General features: G+C 37.0%; 2 long non-coding RNA genes across 3 annotated transcripts; both read left to right on the top strand.

Annotated features, from left to right (window-relative positions):
- The first annotated feature begins 748 nt into the window (after positions 1-748).
- On the top strand, positions 749-1,528 carry LOC137404387 (uncharacterized). Its single transcript, XR_010979675.1, has 3 exons — positions 749-881; positions 1,134-1,307; positions 1,461-1,528. It is a non-coding gene; the product is annotated as an uncharacterized lncRNA (long non-coding RNA).
- Positions 1,529-7,607: 6,079 nt separating this feature from the next.
- Positions 7,608-11,602, top strand: LOC137404128 (uncharacterized). 2 transcript variants are annotated; one of them, XR_010979653.1, is made up of 4 exons: positions 7,608-7,662; positions 8,646-8,806; positions 9,706-9,840; positions 11,252-11,602. It is a non-coding gene; the product is annotated as an uncharacterized lncRNA (long non-coding RNA). The 2 variants fall into 2 exon arrangements; XR_010979652.1 differs by lacking the exon at positions 7,608-7,662 and having other exon boundaries at positions 7,675-8,806.
- Positions 11,603-15,986: the final 4,384 nt, after the last annotated feature.

Raw genomic sequence — 15,986 nt, 5'->3', positions numbered from 1 at the left:
TACGTGTATTATTCTTATTATAATAACAAAACTAATTCATACTACATATCTATCTGTAAAACGTAATATATTAATATATAATTGATAAAATAATGTTGTTTCACGATTAATTTCGCCAAATTTCTTAACCCCACTCACTTATAGATATGTTATATAAAATAGTTATTGTCATTTTCTGGTATCATCGTTAATAGCATATTAATATTATTAGTTGATTATTATTAGATAAAGAGTTTGTGCCAACCACTGAAGACTGGGGAGAGTTTGAGCGCTATGTTGGCCAGCGTCAAACGCTCTCCAATTACATGTCAGATAGAGCTGAACTAAACCAAACTTGACAAAATATAAAAAATATCCATAGAGTTATTACTCACATTTTATGTTTACAATATCATGGATTCTGATAGGGTTTTGTAAAATCTGTGTCATGATTGCATGGCTATATATTTATTCTTTTTCTGATCAAGCAAATATGATATAATAACAGGAAATGATGTTGTACAAATCTTATTGCAAGTCAACTATTGTGTTGTGATTTCAGAACCGAATCCTCCTTCAAAGAGGAGAAAATAATAGTAAGTGTGACAGCACTCCAGCGACTATTTCACTGTCACACCTGCGCCCTCCCCTGCTCATTCACGATGGTGCGAGAAGGCGGATGGGTAGAGTTCAAGGTTACATGTGCCTCCTGTCACCGATCGTACACTTGGGAAACAACTGCCAGGGTGAACAGAGCTCACGTCATCAACCCCCTGCTGGCAGCTGCATCACTCTTTTCTGGCGGATGCCTTACGCAGAACCTCCGTTTTCTGTCGCTCCTGAACATCGCAATACCAAGCCACAGCGTTTGCCTCTACCAACAAAGAGAATACTTACATGGTGTGAGTGTTAATATTTACTCATAAACTTGGAAAATGTGAGTAAAAGCTTGGCACACTAATTGAATAACAACATTTAGAAACAATTTTTTTTTGAAATGAAAATATGTCATCCTTCAAGCAAAATATATTATAATTCAAAATTCTGATTCATCATAATATAGCACAAAAAGGGGGAAGAAGATTCTACATTCTTAGACTAATGATAATGATACAAATTAATCTTGTATAATGAAGTTTTACAATATTTTACAGTGTATTGCTGAGCAGTACACCCTGCATAACGAGGGATTGATGGCAGCAATCGATTGGGAGCTTGATTTGGCAGGTGACGGTAGATGCGATAGTCCGGGGCATTGCGCACTATACAGAGCCTACACTATGATGGATCAGAGCTGCGGTTTAATAGTCAGCAGCCATCTTGTCAAGGTAAAACTTTGACAGTTTTTACTTCACAGCCTGACAAAAACCCAAATTTTTTAGTAGTTATCAATACATAAACATGAAGTTGCTCATCTAGCTAAATAGTTCATTCAAATAATGTGAAAGTAATTTTTGGTCGTAACTTTCTTTACATTGCAGTCAACAGAGACCACCAGCTCTAACACCATGGAGCTGGAAGGCTTCAAGCGATGCCAGTCCGATCTAATTTCCCACGGCCTGAGAGTGAGGTCCATTACAACGGATGTTGTTACAAAGGTTATGTGCATACTGCAAGCTTGCGTTTTGGCTTATACCGCAAATTTGTCGCCGTGAGCGACGGCCTCTACCTGCATGCTTGGTGTCTAAGATTCGGGCTCTTTTCCCACCAACGAATGATGAAGAAGAGTTTGCAGACTTGCAAACAAGATTTGCGGCATAAACCAAAACAAGATTGCGGTATGCACACAACCTTTTCCGAGCATTTGGCGATGGCTCTCCAAATGGGAATAGATTATCTACCAAAACAACTATTGAAAAACAATAATTGCTGATCATCAAAATAATCTCATCTTTATATAATAAAATCATAAAACTAATACACTCTCTACTGTAGTAAGTGTACAAGCCAAATATAACAATTCTCCTTGTGTTCCACTAGTTCAAAATATGTGTGTTCAACCGATGCATTAAATGTGTAACACAAGAATTGTAGATAATGCTTGACACATTAGCATAACCTTGGTGTTGTTGGCATTAAATGAATATCCAACTCACTATGATATCGCAGGTAATTATTCCACCCCAACTCAAGGGGTGCAGACGCCACAAATTCGTTTACACCAGGATGCATACGCAGGCATTCATGCTCCCCTCGGTGAAAGAGACAATGCGCAAACTCAGCATAATGGCAGCACAAACATTCAGGAAGAGATGGCATGTCTTGACAACGCTCGCAGGCACACCACTCTGTAGCCGGTGGTATTAGCTCCTAAAGAAATCTGGATCTGGATCTGGATGATGTTTAGTCCCTAGAGCCTCATGAGAAGCAAGAGAGGGACCCTCCGATCACTAGGTCTTTTTTTTTTGTTTTTTTGTTAGTCCGCTACAATCTCCCCAGTGCGGATTTCCCGAGATGTCCTGAGAATGAATCCCTGCAAAAACTGACCAGAGTCACAGGAAAGGGCGTTTAGATTGTTAGAACGTGTGGTCATGTAGTGAGTAGATGCGTTCATTTCGGTCAGTGTGTCATGGATGGATGGAAACGTATCTTTGTTTGATACGATATTAATGTACAAAGACAATCTCTGTTGCTGTCTTCTGTGTTTTAAAGACTTTAAGCCACACATGAATTTTTCTTCTGAGACGGACACATCTCTGCCTTTAATATTTTTAATGAACCTCACAGCTTTATTTTGTATGCGTTCCAGCATGTCGGAATGCGTGGCTGTATGAGGGTCCCAGACCTCGGCTGCGTATTCAAGAACAGGTCGACACAGCTGCTTATAAGCAATCAATTTCACTGCGACTGGGGCATCACTAATAGTATTTTTTAACAATCCAAGGATGCGTGATGCTTTCATACAAATATATTCAATATGTCTATTCCACTTGTTGTCTTTTGAAAGGTACACACCAAGGTATTTTACAGTGTCACATGTGATTAAAGGGGTGTTCCCGAGATGGTAATTTATGAGGTATTTGTCTGTAAGAGAGGTTTTCCCGAATGAAACAATAGTGCTCTTTTTGGCGTTAAATAACATACCATTGGACTGTCCCCATTGAAATAGGTTATCGAGGTCAGTTTGTAATAGTGTCATGTCGTTCGAGTCTGTAATAGGGTGATATACTAGAGTATCATCGGCAAAGAGGCGTATAGAACTATTGACAACACAGTCAACTATATCATTTATAAACAAGATGAACAGAGTAGGGCCTAGCACGCTCCCCTGCGGGACTCCTGATGTGACCTGTACTGGATCCGACATCATACCTCCTACCAGAACTCGCTGAGACCTACCTTTGAGGAAGGATGCTATCCAACGTATAAGTATGGGATTTATACCGAAGCCTATAAGCTTAGTTAGGAGTTTGCTATGATTTACTACATCGAACGCTTTAGAGAAATCTAAAATGGCTGCGTGTACAATGGATCCGGAGTCATTAAATTTGAGTATGTCATGGTTTACTGTTATCAGTTGGGTACAACACGAGAGACTTTTTCTGAAGCCGTGCTGGTTTGAGGAAATTTTGTTTGTAAGCTGCGCATTTAGCTGGTGAACGATTATATGTTCCAATAATTTACAGCATATACAAGTTAGAGAAATGGGGCGATAATTGGATGGTGAAGTTCGACTACCTTGTTTATAAATAGGAGTCACGTGGGCAATTTTCCATTCTTCGGGCAAGGTACCTGTTTGAAGTGAATAGTCAAATATGCTCGTCAAAATAGCGGCTGTTCCTTCGGGGTCTAAAGTGAGTTGATTTTTTCCAATCTTGTCTGGGCCTGCGGCCTTACCAGTTTTCAGGTTATCTATTAATTTTAATACTCCGTTGGTTGAGATCGAAATATTTTGGGGATCGGCAATAAATGGCAGTGTAGGTAGAGGGGAAGGTTTCGAGAAGACGCTCTGAAAAAAAGAATTTAGTATATTAGCAGTTTCATAATCATTTTCAGTCAATACTCCATTGTCTTGTTCCATCGACACAATTTTGTTTGCATTTCCTTTTAATTCTTTTATATATCTATAGAAGGGTTTGGTGTCACCCTCTACCAGTGGATTGTATAGTCTATTGGTCATGTAGTCTTTTTTGAGGTTTTTAAATAACTTTTTGTTACTTCGACGTAGTTGTTTGTATTTATTAAGTAATTCACTGTCTCCTTTTTTCTTATACAAGGAGTATAACTTACGTTGCTTGTTACATGCACGCTTTGCAGATTTATTAAACCAGAGTGGTTCGTTTGGCCTTTTAGGCTGTCTTTGTCTGGTAGGAACATGATCATTTATTGCATTATGTAAGCCAAGTTTAAAAATGTTCCAAACGTTGTCTATGGTACCTCCAATGCCTATACACTCCGTTACCCGTTTGTGAATTGCAGCTAGCGACTTCTCAAAATTGGGCAAGTCAACTTGCTTGAACAGTCTAATAGGAGGTAGGTCTACATTGTTTTGAAGTTCCGCTGTCTGCGAAGTGGATATGTTTATTTCGATCATATAGTGGTCACTAAGACCAGGCTGTATGACGCTTGTATTCGTTATTCGGTAAGACAGGTCTGTACATACCAAGTCTAACGTGTTTCCAGCCACATGAGTGGGATCAGTTATTAGCTGGTCAAGTTGTAAGTCAAATAAATTGTCAAGGAAGTCTTTGTAGTGGGACCGGTTTGCCCCAACTATAACCTTTTGTTTCCAGTCTATGCCTGGCAAATTGAAATCACCAACGACTAGTAATTTGTTTGCTGGGTATGTTTGTTTGAGCTTATGTATGTGAGAGAAAAGATCATCAATACTGTTTTTGGTAGGAGGTCGGTAGTAACATAATAAAGTACAAAATTGTTTTTCATGTATTTGGAAAGCAACTGATACTATTTCTGCATCAACAGTTGTGGCAACGATTTTGTGAGATATATCAGTTTTCACAGCTATGAGAACTCCGCCCCCGTGATCATCTCTATCCCTTCTGTAAATTAACTTATCATTTGGAAGGAAAAGTTGATTATTTAAAAATGATTTATCTATGTGTGTTTCAGTGATACATATTATATCATATTCTGAAGAAAGAGCTTGGATTTCGGTGAGCTTTCCTTTTATAGATCGGGAATTCACAGAAAGGAGTCTGATTTGATCTGATAACTTTAAATCTTGGGGCCTGTCTTTATTATTTTGCTGTTGAAAATCTTGTAATTGTTTTCCGGGTCCTGATCTCTCTGCTCCCTTAACTCCTTTCTTAGAAGAAAATCCCTCTCTTGCTCTTCTTTATTCAAATCAAGGCGAGCAAAAACTCCAGTTATTTTTTGTGCATTGATTCTTTTCAATAAGTCCCATTTCTGAGTTTCAGAAGACAAGCACACTCTAATAGGTCTGAATTTGCTCTCTTTTTTAACACCTAAACGGGTGGTGTTTGACTTTGACACCTCCACGTTGAGACTCGCCGATCTAAAGAGGTCGGACAGTCTCTCGATAGATGCCTCGAGAGTAGTGTCCCTATCCTCTTCCACTCCAAAAATAATGACATTTTTAGCACGGGATTCGCTGGTGATTTCGGTTTTGAGAGATTGCATTTGAACTTCTTGTACTCTTAACTGATTGTTTAGCACACTTGTAGACTGGTCGACTTTTTGGACTATCTGGGCATACGTTTGTTCGTGTTTTTGAGACTGCGTTTGAAACTGCTCTCTAACTTGGGTTTCAATGTTTTCCATTCTAGAGTCAAGCGACTCGGCAATTCTAAGAATAGACTCTTCTAGCCGGTCCTCAATAGTGTTAACTTTGGCAGTAAATAAATCTTGGACCGAGTCACAATCATTACAGTACCAATGAAACCCCTTCTTCCCGGCCGTGATCAGGTCACCTTTATCAAGAGCCACGCATTTCGCATGCAGCCACGCTAAGCATTTCTCACATTCAATAGCAGGTTCAGAGGCGTCAGTAATGATTTTGCTGCATATTTTACAGTGATGCAGTTTGTTGGAGCTCCTTCTAGAGTCCCGTCTATGAGTCAGAGATGAATCAGCACTGGATGCGCTGTTCGATCTTGGTTTATCTTTTGCATCTTTTACTTTAACAGGCATTTTCAGTTTTTACAGAGATGATTAGTACACAAGTGATTAAATTTTACAAGACAAAAGAAAATTATTAATAAAATGGGAAATAAATAAAGAAAATAATCAATTTGTCCTGAACAATGGTAAGCAATGGCAGATCACCAAGACTCAGCTGGCATCTAAGACAACCCAGCAAAGGCTCAATCTACGCAGACGGAGTCTAGCTCCTGGTGCCTAGAGATGCTTGGGCCCCTACTCAAGCCCTGATGCAAGCCTTCTTTGATGATGTAGAGCTGTGTGCTGTAAGGAATTCAGTAATTTTTTGTGAGAGAAGTATTTTTGGCAAAAAAGCGCGTCCGTCCACCATGACACCGGAAGTCCACTTTGAACAAATGAAGTCCAAATGAACAGATATGTCTATGCAACCATAGCTAATACATCAGGTCGATGTTATCCAACAGTATATCAGTGCAGCACTAGATTTAAATATTAAAATTGTTAATGTTGTCATTCGAGAAAAATCTGTAATTATTTTTTCGCAATATTGAAGCGATAATTATCATCATTAAAATCATATATAATAATATTCGTTCTATCACTCTCAAGCTAAAACTATTACTACTAGCTAGCTTGGCACATAAGAGCTGGCTAGTGGCGGTGCTTACTTGCTAGGAGGTTTTATTCTGTTGAGGATTTTCTTCAGATAGAGCGTCAGGCTCGAAACGCCAGGGTCTTAACTCTTCAGAATTTGACATTTTTTATGATCGCAACTCAGACATGAATAGTCGAACGGAATGGCCAAGCCGAAACTGTAAAGTAGCGAGCATCTATATTTGATACGGGGTCTTAGGTAAAACCCGAAGTGATTATCATAAACTATTGCTACGATAAGTTTGATATTGAGCTTTTTATTGGCCTTTCAATTCACGCGAGAACATCACGTGACAAGACAATAACCGTACAGCGCGGATACGTCATCGAAATCAAGAGATTCCAATCTACGGCGGCTTTTTGTTTTTGAGCTTTTAAGAGCTTTTAATCACATTTCCACATATTTGGCACCTACCGCCCAACAGAGTAAAACATGGCGAATCTTTTGATACCAAATAACTGTAATGTGAATTTTGTTGCAAGTCAACCTTTAAGTATGACTCGCTTGCTCTTCCATAACCGTGGTTTTACGACGTTTTGTCAGTTTACGTCTATTAAATCTTTACAAAGAGATTAAACGCTTTTTTGTATTACTGTATAATGAACCAAACTATCAACCGAGATTGTTTGTGGGCATATACATAGAATTCAGTTATAACTTTTCTGAATTTATGAAGTTCGATGCGTGGGAAAGCTAAAAATCCGCATCGTACTCCTTCGAAAGATTTCGAAGGTATGCATTTACATCGTATTATGCCTGAAAATATCGGACAAGGCAAAACTAGGAGGAGGAAATATCCGCCATACTAATTTATTTTTCCGGTTGTTGTAGTTCAATTAATGATTTAACGATGCTTAACTCATCTGCAATACTTACAACTTACAATACAATAAAATTCACAATATAGTAATAAATGATATTGACGCTCTTTGTGATCGTTATTGCAGGTGAGTAAAGTTTTTTGCATTGGTACAAATTCAAGTTTTTCTCCGTAAATAAAACCGAGTGTTAAAGACTGTGTTTATAAATAATTGCACTCCATGGTGGTAAACTGCAGTGGATTATCGTTCTTGGATGCGTTTGACGTTGGAAAACAGCTTGAAAAGCATTTGCGAGTCATAGAATGGATATAATTTGTCTTTAAAATGTCACGCTTCTGTAAACAGGAATTCATTAAAAAGAGTAGGCCTATGGCACTAAAAGGGTTACATATTGCTTTCGTTCTTTAACTGTACCTCTGTGCTTTAAGAGAAGTACAACTTTTAAAATGATTTTTTTCACGTATCACAGCGATGTTATCGAATGTCTTAATAACTGATAAAAACACTTTTGCTGGTTGAGCGAGCTTTTGCTAATAGAATTGAAATGGCTTTGAAGCCATATATGCGTAGAAAAATGTGTAAAGCATGTTACTGAGTAGTAGCATTATCTTTTGATTTCATTACCTACTTCAGAGGCATTGTTGATAATAAATATCATTGCGAGTGACTGTGTGTTGTGTACAAACGGAGTAATGGTGAATCATTAATAGTTTTTGACTGCCATAAAATAGAGAAGACAACTCTGATGTGACAAACTCTGATACAAGTTTGAACGCCATTTCCTAAACTTAATTTGAAGAAATCTTTCTTTGCCATTATTTTTGTCTCCAAAATTTCATAAAGATGAAGATCTATACGCATATATCAAATGAGTAAAGACATGTTTGTTAGTCACTGAGCTACTAAACTTGTTATTCAGTTGGAAAATGTTGAGCAATATTAGTAGTGACCAACCAGCAGTTTTTAGTGGCCAGATTTAGGGTTTGCAACTACAAGGTTATCGGTTCAATCTCAGTCCAAGTCCATAACCATTAGATTCTTACCATATAGATAGTTTATCGATTTGCTGTTTGCAAGATCTCTAATGTAGTTTGTTTGCGATTTTTTAGAATGAATCTCACAAGATCTGGCCATTATCCTTGCAACTAATCGTCTAATCGCTATCTAGTCAATCACCACTACTATGGTCAATTTGCCAACCATACACCGGTTCGGCTCAACAGTAAATTCTCCATAACCAATTGAATCGGTATCAATAACTGTGGGACAGGTGAGATCTAGACATATTTCTTGCATTTTTCCATCACTATTGCAAATTTTCCATGTCTGTGTTTTTATTATACATGTTGTAGGCTTACTAATATGTTATCAATATGCTTTAATTCAGCTACATGGAAAGTTTGTTTATTTGTGCCCTAAGCCCTTAACGTCGTGACAACCATATCAAATTCGATAAACATACCATATAATATTCAGTACATAAGACCAGTCCTTCTACTGCAATGTCGCCTTGCGCACTGACCAGTGTGTATTTATGCTACACCTACAAGCTTCCAGCTCGCTGCGCTGGAAGATGTTACCATAGAGCATTTGTGTTTGAATCCCAACAGTGACTTCGTTTCTTTCATGAATTTAAATAGTATTGCTGCGGTGTCTGCACAAAAATATGACGGTAATGTAATTCATGGCACGATTTCTAGTAAAATTCAACTTCAAAAAACCGTTGCGAATCAAAATTACATGATATCACATATAGGAATTTATTTATAAAATAGTGCAATACCAGTAATCCTACTCAATGTGAGCTGATTGGAACACCAGGTCCCCATTATTCACCATTCGAAATGTCATCACTAGGATTCTCTTCTGGAATTATGTGATATGTTTTGAATTTGATGTTGGTTTTTGTAGTATCTGCCTACAAAGCCACACTTCAGTAATCCATTTGACACATCCACTATTGGGCATTCACACCTTTTTCTTGTACATGAATCACGATTTCTGACAGAAATCTGTCTTGCGGCGTTGCCACACTGTTGAATACCTATTATCCGAGGTAGCGGTTTTGTTCTTGTATTGAGGTGAACCGGTACGTTGGTTAAGTGCTTGTTTTTTGTTCTCTGTGATCTTCACTATAACATGCTACTCTCAGGCTTTTGTTAATTGTAGTATTCCCGACGGCGCCAAAAAAGGCGTCCTTACTGATGATGTTTTGAATGCCATTTCTTCAGCTACGCATTGCCCGCCTCTGATCCCGATTGAACTATTAGCGAATAAAAGATTTGGGCCATGGAAGAGGTCACGGTATGTACATGTCAAAACCAGGATTTTCGAACCAAACTTCAGATCTCGACTTGTACTCTTGAATTTACGATAGATCTATAGTTACTCTCCCTTTAACTGTGATTTTTGTTATTGAAAGTTGGAAAAATTAGTTTCAAATTTAGAAATGCTGTAGTACAAAACGTAGATTTTTTTGGCAGATTGGAAGCACATTTCAACACTAACAACCTAGCACATCAGAATTTTAAGCAGAGAAAATATGGAAATCTAAGAGTTGTGTGCACGTGTAGATAATTAAGAAAGCAACTCTTGAAAGTTTGCATTGTGTTAGATTATGTATAACTTGTGATAAGCATGTTAGGTTGAGAATCGTGCTGCCTTTTACCAAAATGTCAACTTAGAGCTAGTAGTGCGATGTAATTTCTTTTTCTCTTTTTATGACATGATTTTCAGCTATTTGATTGTGATATAAGATAGGTATGATTGAAGAATTTGACAATATGTAAGAGGCAACAATAGCCGATTGACTATGTATTTTTAAAAGAGTGTACGCGCTAATTCAAACAAGCTTATAAAGGAAATTGAAAAGGCAGGCTGCTCGCATACTTCTAGATCAACTAAAACTTACAAAATCTTATCGTTTAATTTTTCATTAAATATCTGCACGGCGTTTCTTAAAACTTTGGAACAATCTGCAATAGCATTAACAGTGCTTCTCATTTACCTGCGTATATAGCTGTTTGCACATATAGCGTCTCATCAGAAAGGTTTACTCCAAGTGAATAACTCGACTAATGCGGAGTTGTTAGCTTACAGTTTGTTATTATTTTTTAATGGATATGTCCAAGTTCGTGTTTTTGGCTACATGAGATTTACTAATTAATTTACCGCATTGCTATTCTACAACAACTCTTTTTTAAATTTCAAATTATTAAAATGATAATTCAGCATAAGAACAATGCGACTAGGACATTAGTTGCTTCTGAAGAAACTTACTATTAGCGCAACCCTAAATATGATATGCTTGTGCATTTTTCATAATATGCCAATATGAAGTTGCAGCCTTATAGGAAGCTCGGTTATGAAGCCATTAAATAAAAAGCTGATTAGGATGATTTTGAAAATATGGTGGTTGTGCACTCTTGTATCCACCTGTGCCTATTATGAGGAATCGCGATTCCAAAAACTTGAATGACTGGACAATATTACCTTATTATAGAGTGCCCACAAATAGTGAAAAGAAAAGTATTGCTGGTACTATTTCATGTATCTAGCAAGTGACACTGTGATGTGGCAGATCAACCTCGATGTTCATAATTACTTTGTTAACAGGTTGTTGCCATATTTAGTTTATACTCATATTTGCTTTGTTTGTATTCTGTAATTTTTAGCAGTTCTCATCTGCTAATATAAATGCTTCTTCACATTTCAGGGCTTAAAGGATTGTACTGTAATCTGAATTGTTGGATGAAAGAACAGCCTTCGCCACCACAATCCAAGGACTGACGAGCTGGAAAAACTTTAGTCTAATGTGGTAAAGCATTTGGTGGACTGTAGCATTATTCACAAATATGATCATAGCTTTGCTTGTTTGTCTCTGTGTATCATTGATATATAATTTATTCTGGTGTAAAGGTTGTGGTATTTTTCTGCCATGTTTTGATGATGACAATATATATAGAGTTTAGTCATTTTATAGCTATATTTTTATTGTGTTTCATATTATTTTTTGTTATTATATCATGCAACTGTTTGTACCAAAATATACAGCTTCGGAACCATGCCCTAACTATTGAGATGCTCACAAAGATTATTTTAAGAATAATCTAGTAAAAGTCTTCGTATATATCTAAGGTGCAATATTTGTTGAATGTCCGTCAGCCTTGAGAAGAGATGTTGTGTGAAGGTTAAGCATGGCACATTATAGAAAAATTAGGTTGCTTCGGAGACGTAATGTTGGTGGAATGTTGTATAGCTTAAGGAAAGAATATTGTCGACGGTTATGCTCGGTACATTATAGTAACATTGTACGCAATTCATTAGAGGAACATTCTGTGAAACATCAAAATGTTAGAAATTGTCTACACAGTTACACCCCACTAATGTTCTGCACGAAAACGTTCCTGTGATGTTAGCTAATATCTTTGAGGCAACATCATAAAAGGCATGCTTGTGGAATGTTCTGTAACATTCTCCCCATGTCGCAGGAATTTTGCACCAGATCATCTGCTGAATGTTCCATAATGGTGAAATGCCATACTGTTCCGAATATATTAGAAGACAATATTATGTGAATGCTTATACCCAGACATTTCAAAGTAGCAATCCTGTAACATTGCTAGGACATTCGATAACAATGTTTTGTAACAACGTTATAATAACGTTAGCAAACCTTTTCCTCGTTCTAACGTTCTAGCTAGAATGGTACAAAAACGCATGATTCATTTTTTGGAAGTTGTCCCCCTTTCATAACAAAAAATTATTTAAAATGAAACAAATTAAAAATGTTATAGATTTTTCATCACAGATATAAAAACAAACAAAATAATGAAAAAGAAATAATGATAAATTTGAATGATTTATGTAAATGAAATGAAAAGTCACTACAAATTTCAATTTTCGCACTTCATTAGACATATCGCAAAAATGACTAGGGTCTATTAGCTCTGACTCCAAAAGCATTAGCTAGACGGGTCAAAGTAAAACGCGACGGTGTGAACTCATCGCAACTGACCAAGTCGCCACATGTACATGATGTGTCAGATGGATGGTGCTAGTCTATCACCGATTGATTAACGCTACGTGTCGTCTGACAAGCCGACGCGTATGTAAATCATTTCGTTAGTAGAGCGAAGCCAATGCCCATTAACTTGTATGCCCTTATAATTATATTTCGTTTTAGCTCAACGAGATTACCGCGGCAAGGAAAGCAATGCTCAGTAGCTAGAAATATTGTATAATAAAGATGGAAATCCCTACGCATCAATGTCCCACCAATGTTCTATGCGTAACCTTCCTGGGATGTTAGCTAATAGCCTTGAGACAATATTATGTAAGAAATGTTCATGGAATATTACACAATATTGTGGGAATGTTATGCAGGATCATTTGCTAACATTCCAGCAACGTAATTCCCACAACGTTGTAGGGACATTATGGGAAATACGTTCCAGCAAAGTAATTCCCACAACATTGATGGAACGTTTTGAGAGTTACGTTCCAGCAATGTTTTTCCCACAACGTTGCTGGAACGTTGAAAATGTGTCTACAAATAATCTTGTGACAACGTTACGATGTAACGTTTCTGGGACTTTTCGGAACCTCCCTGGAACGTTCTGGGAACGTAAAATTGTTAGTTGGGTTATGACATGAATTATTTGGGTTTTCCACTGCTCAAAAATCTGGCTTAAATATAAAGTTACAGCTTTGATGACAGCCATGTGGAAGAATTCCACAAGCAAACAATGAGTTAAAATTTTGTGTTTATCAAACTAATGACGGAGGGAAACTGATGTAGGAGATAGAACAAATAACATGCAGAGCACCAGTAGTAAAGGCAAGAGATTGTCAATGCACAAAGTTTAATACTTTAACTTGACTGTTGTCTGGAACAATGTTTTCGTAACCTCCATATGTCAAGGCATGACTGCACTGCACTGGGGTAAACATAACACTGTCATAAATGCGCATTGGCTTTTGTTACTGATTATTGAAGACTTACATATGATAGTGTGATTAGTTTGTTTAGGTAATAAATACAAGGAGTTCACAATTACAGTTCTACTCTGTAGGTACCTTGCACAGAGATAAACGGTGTGTAAGCAAAAAATGGTCAATATATCTATTACAATATTTCTCATATTTATAACAACAGCTGAGACACGATTACCCCTTACCATGATTTAATAGTAGAAAAGCCATCTAAGAATTACGTCTTATCTCATGAATTATTGGGTTTTCCACTGCTCTCAACAAGCTAATGTTGAGTTAAACTTTTGTGCCTATCAAACAAATGATGGAGGGAAACTGATGTAGTAACAAAAAAAATGGTTTAAAAAATCACCAATAATATATTACACATCTTAGTGTGAGTTTTGGAAATTATAATTTTAATAATAATTGATAATCAGTTGATAATAATTTATAATATAAATGATGAACATATATTGTAGAGTTTGTGAGTGTAAGCTGTCCGTATCGAGAGCTCTATCATGCAGTAGAGGTGTGTTGTTCAGACTGTGTCAGCATGCAGACGGAAGGAAAGGAAGGGTTGCTTAAATGTCAAGTTCTGACACAGTTGATACAAAGGTATATGTTCTTTTCACTCTTTATAATTAAAGTAGATATTATACATTCTAGATTGGAGCTCATGCATGAGACTTCCTGTACTTGAGTTTTGGTGAGAGCAGACCCAGTAAGTGAAGATTGGAAGGTTAATGAACATGTTTTATAGCTTCAGTAGTCCTATATAAACTTTCACAATGGCTTGAAGTAGATGGATATGAATAATTGTCAGTCAGTTTAAATGAGACATTTTAGATCTACTCAATAATATACTAGTGTTTATTAAAGACTTTCAAATATCGTTGTTTTTATACAAATATATCTAACTTATTGTGATCAATGCGTTTATTCTATTAAAGCTTTCTATTATCACTGTTTGTATATAAACGTACTTTTCAGTTTTTATCCAGGTAAACAACTTGTGGTCGTATAACTTGTATTTGAAGAAAACTTTACATTTTTACAATAATTTTGCTTCTTGTTCTCTTCAACGAACTTCCAATATATACATTGTATGTTAAACTACCAACTTCCAATATATACATTGTATGTTAAACTACCATTTTGTATAAAAACTTCACACATTAACACCTTAAAGTAACTCAGAGTAGTCAGCTTGTTATAAGTGGTTCATAAGAATTTACTTGACAGTGTTCCATCAGTCTACAAGTACATTTATAGCTGGCATTTCAATTGACATTTTAGTACTTTAAACATGACATTTTTTTGGCTCTTGTTGAGAAAATGATGCAATGACAAAATGACAAAATGACAAAATGATTACTTAGTCCATCGACCAACATATATGATTTAACCATAGATATATAAACCTAGATTGGCCAATAGGGAGAAAGCCTGTCAGATTTAAATAGCATGACGTTACGTCATTGTATTGTACCTAATGCTTGACTGCACTGTTACTTACAATGGAGCTTATGAGGAGAAGGTGACAAAACCACATTTATTTTCACATAAAAACTTTCTTGGATACATAATCCAGTAAACTAAAGCGGTTCTGTGATAATATCTGATAACCACCATACATTAAAACTATAAAAGCTATGAATTGTTGCACAAAAATCATGAGCCAACAGGGCTTTATTTGCCACCCTCTCCTATCCCCATTCTCTCTTTTTCCCTTCTCCAAAGAAGAAGTGAGAAGGGGAAAAGAGAGAAGGGGGAAAGGAGAGCGGGGCAAATAGCCCACCTACCTGAAGAGCCAGACCCTGGCTAGGTAAAAGACTAGTATCATGCTGAACTAAACATGACTGAATATGATGGACCTGTGAAGTTTCGATCTGATCAGGGAAGTGGAATCAGTGGCTTTCTTAGCTAGAACTGAAATGAGACCAAGAAATGCAGGGTCGCGCCAGACTCAGGGTCAGCAGTGTGGGCCAAGACCGAGTCGGACCGGGTCAGCATACGGACTGGGTCAGCATGCGGACCGGGTCAGCATGCGAACCGGGTCAGCATGCGGACCGGGTCAGCATGCGAACCGGGTCAGCATGCGGACTGGGTCAGCATGCGGACCGGGTCAGCATGCGCGATTTTTTTTATTCATTTAAGGTTAAGAGATAGTTCTATTACAGCCTAATGTTGTGATATCAATAACCTAAGCTAAAAGAACCCATTATTACACCAATCATTATATTTTGTGGCTTGGTTTATAGATGCAATTTACAATTTATGGCTAGACATTGGTGGATCAATGGTATTCAATGGGTAATAGATTAATGGCATGATATGGCTTGTGTTTTTATTACAGGGTTTATTTTCAACTGCTATTATAATCCACAAGAAGAGATTAGTTAAGAAATACTTTGCAAATATAGAAATGGATAATCCAGCATAGTGGAAAGCAAAAATCCATCACTTCCCTAAAA

The sequence above is a fragment of the Watersipora subatra genome, chromosome 9, assembly GCF_963576615.1.
Source record: "Watersipora subatra chromosome 9, tzWatSuba1.1, whole genome shotgun sequence".
Classification (NCBI taxonomy): Eukaryota; Metazoa; Bryozoa; class Gymnolaemata; order Cheilostomatida; family Watersiporidae; genus Watersipora; species Watersipora subatra.
This window is presented reverse-complemented; position numbering and strand designations above follow the sequence as displayed.